This window comes from Elephantulus edwardii, unplaced genomic scaffold (genome assembly GCF_000299155.1).
Source record: "Elephantulus edwardii isolate Elephantulus edwardi_28Jun2011 unplaced genomic scaffold, EleEdw1.0 scaffold00977, whole genome shotgun sequence".
In the NCBI taxonomy this organism is placed as follows: Eukaryota; Metazoa; Chordata; class Mammalia; order Macroscelidea; family Macroscelididae; genus Elephantulus; species Elephantulus edwardii.
The window spans coordinates 4997-8985 of NW_006400727.1; the positions used below are offsets into that span (position 1 = coordinate 4997).

Consider the following 3989-nt stretch of genomic DNA (forward strand, 5'->3'; position numbering starts at 1 on the left):
TTTTGTCATAGATTAGGCCCTTGAAGAATTATTTTTTAAAATATACTCTTGGATTCTATTGGTAAAATAAATAAATAAATAAACAAACAACTAACTAACTAAACAATAAATAGAGATAGATATAGATAGATAGATAGATAGATAGATAGATAGATAGATAGATAGATAGATGATAGATAGAATAAACACATTGCCACACACTTTTTAAATTGACAACTGTGCTTAGAAACACATTTGCCATCATTTGAGGCAACGTGTTAAACTTTGTTCTTTGACATCTTTAAAGAGGTAAGGACACTTTGCTAATATTTAAAAATAAAGGCCTGAAATCCAACTGGAAAATGATGGTGGGTCCACATGTACAAAGCATGACACAAAGTTGAACAGAAATGAGTGGAGAGAGGTGAGTGGTACATAATTATTCTCTCAGGGCCGTGGAAACAATGATCCTAAATTCCACCTTCTAAAAGTCTTGGTCTTGGAGGATTTTACTGACCTTGCAACAGGATGATGTAAGTGTGTTGTACTAATGAGCAGCTTTAGAGACTGATCCTCGGGAGATACAGAGACTGCAAATAGTCAGGCTGGAACATGTCACTGTGAGGCGATAGAACGCACGACTCTCTTCCCAGAGATGACCACTTTCACGCTGGAGCCTTATGCTTTCTTCAGAGTCTCTGTCCTTCCAGAGGACAGAGCGTCCACCTTCAAATGTCAGGCATTATTCCTCAGTAATGTCAGCCAGGCAACCTAAAGTGCCCTAGTTAATGTTTGGAAAAGCAGGCAGGTTTCTTACTGCACATCTCAGAGAACAATGCTTGTGAAAGAAATGCATGCAGGAAATTGTTAGAACCATATTATTATCCGTGGAAATCTTGCTTGTTCCTCGTTGTCTGTCAGATTTCCCTTTATCTTTACAACAATACTAAAAACTCCTCATCCTGTTAGTCTAGCACTCTCTCTCTCCAATTACAAAGATGGTTTTCCTACTTGAGCAAAAACCTAACCTTTGTCAAACATGACGGTAGCTGTTATAAAACCCTCTGCCATTTACTTGCATTCTTCCGGTGGTGGTGATGATGAAGGAGGGAACATCAGCTTCCTCTTATCTTCCTAGACCTTATAGTACTTATTTGTAATATCTCTGCTACCTGGATCTGATCTCTGGGTAAGGAGGTAGAGATTCAGATTGGCATTCAGCTCAACAGGCGACCTCCTGAATCTGTTTCTATGCGTAATATTAAAATGATCTTAATAGATAGAAAATGTAATCAAAAAACAACCATCCCTTTCCCTTTCCAGAGTAAACAAATGTCACACTGCAATATCACCTTCTGGTCTTCTTTATTTTTTAAAAATACCCCAACAGCTACACACAGGAGCTATTCTTTTCGATCCCCTCCCTTTGTTCTCTTTCTTCCCCAAGCTTGTGTCTGCCTCTCGTGTTGATGCAGTTGCTGCTGCTGGTCCTGAGACCACACATTTGATTATCTTGTCACTCCATGTCTCCATCAGTTTCATCGACAATATAGAACCCAGAAATCAAACAGATGCTTCCACATTTCTTCTCCTGGGACTGACAAAGGATCTAGAGATGCAGCCCCTCATCATTTGCCTGTTCCTGACCATGTATCTGGTCACGGTCCTTGGAAACCTGCTCCTCGTGCTGGCTGTCAGCACTGACTCCAACCTACACACTCCCATGGACTTCTTCCTCTCAAGTTCGTCCTTTACTGACATCTGCTTAATCACAACCACAATCCCAAAGATGTTGGTGAATATCCAGACAGAGAATCAAAGCATCACTTTCATTGGCTGCTTCCATCAAATTTTTTTGGTCTTAGCATTTGCTGGTTTGGAACATTTCATAATTGTGGCAATGGCTTACAATCACTATGTAGCCATTTGTCACCCGCTTAGGTCCGCGGTCATCATGAATCCCTACTTCTGTGCGCTACGTGCTTCATCAGCACGGTGAATTCCCTGCTGCACAGCCTCATGGAAATCCCCTAGTTCTTCTGTGAACTTGCCCAGGTCCTCAAGCTCTCCTATTCTAGTACCTTCCTCAGTTAGATCCTGATCTATTTTGTGTCTTCCGTTTTGGGTAGCATTCCTCTTTCTGGAATCATATATTCTTATACTCGAATTGTCTCCTCTGTTTTGCAGATGCCTTCAGGTAGTGGACGGTATAAAGCCTTTTCTACCTGCGGTTCTCACCTCTCAGTAGTCGCTTTATTTTATGGGACCTCTTTCAGTTTATACTTTAGTTCTGCATTTACACACTCTCTCAGGAAGACAGAATTCTCCTCGGTAATGTATATTGTGGTCCCGCAAATGATGAATCCTTTTATTTATAGTCTGAGAAGTAAGGACATCAAGGTAAGCTTGAGTAAACTCGTTGGTAAGATATCTTCTTTTAAGTGACTGTCATCTGTGCCAATTCACCAATTACTAACACATGTGACTAATAAGCTGTTTTTGTGTGTCAGCAGCAACATCACATATATGGTTTCATGGTAGAGAAAGAAATGGCATAATTCGATTTTTCCCAGTGGTTTCAGATGGCTGTGAGGTATTTGGGCACCATCAGGGGAGAAGATTTTGGTACTAATAATACTTCAGCATCTCAGACATCAATCAATAATCTTGATAAAGAGAAGAAGTTTTAGGAGGATTTTATTAGAAAGACATTAGAGGTAGAGAGTTATAGAAACAGGATAATATGCAAAACTATTTATCTATCTATCTATCATCTATCTATTTTTTAATTATTTTTGTGTGCGTGTACCGTCAAATCAGATCTGACTGGTACAGGAGGAGATTGTCCCACCTTCCCCAGCAGAGCATCTGGTGGATTCGAACCATGCGCCTCTGGAATTGTAGTTGCAGCTCCTTGCCACTAGGCCACCAGAGCTCCCCTAGAAACAGGATAATAAAAGTTTACACATCTTGTGGTGGTTTCATCCTAGGACTTGTTTTCCTTATGGTGTTTCTGATTGTTATGTCAGATGCAGAAGAAATGTCTCACATGAAACAGGTAGACATCCTCACCTGGGTCTATTGTTGATAGATGTTTTTCTATGAAAGTACTCAGATGACATACTTTTTAAAAGGATTATGAGGTTGCCTCCCAAAGATATTTTTATGTCCTAATTTGTGGAGTTTGTGAATACTATTTATACAATGAAGGGTAAACATAAGCTAAAGAAAATGAAGAGTCTTTTCAGAGAAGAGTAACTATGATGAACTATCTGGATGGGCTTAATTGAAGTCACATGCATTTTAATAGCACCAACTGTCCAGAAGACCGAGAGGAAAGTAGAAGGAAATAAGGACACACAGGAAGAGTTTGGAATAATGCCACCGTTGGAAATGGACTAACTGAAGCCACCAAGACCTTCCTGAATCTCTTTTCTAGAGCCTCTAAAGGCAGTACATTTTTGAAGGCCCTTTGGGTTCTAATTTCCAGCTTTCAGAACTATGAGTTACTGATTTTCTATTTACTCAATCGAGTTTGCATTAACTCTTTATGACAGTCAAAGGAAATTCCTGATGTGGGACAAAGTGATTATCATACGAGTCTTAAACTATCTGTAGTGAAATTGTATTGGGAAGGCAATATCACCACTATAAGCACAATGTTGGTACAATAGGACAATGTTTGTAACATAGAAAGGGCTCATTAAAACTGAATTGGTATTGCACTTAATTTCTTGCCAATATTCACAGGTTATTCAATCTTTTTATTCTTGTATTATTTGAACTCACTGAAACAATTATCTTATCTTGAGGTACTGAAGTCTGAAAAGCATAGATTTTGTGTTAGAAGACTGAATGAAAATGTCTAGAGTCTTGAATATGAAAGAATTTTCTTTGGTTTACTCTTATATATCATATACAAATTAGTATGTTGTTGTTGATTACCGTCAAGTTGAGCATGACTCAGCAACAATAGAAACAAAAGATCTGAAGCCTTTCTATACTATCAT

At 38.9% G+C, this 3989-nt stretch overlaps 1 pseudogene; it reads left to right on the forward strand.

The window, feature by feature from the left end:
• Window positions 1-1018: 1018 nt before the first annotated feature.
• LOC102850321 lies at window positions 1019-2424 on the forward strand (annotated as a pseudogene).
• Window positions 2425-3989: the final 1565 nt, after the last annotated feature.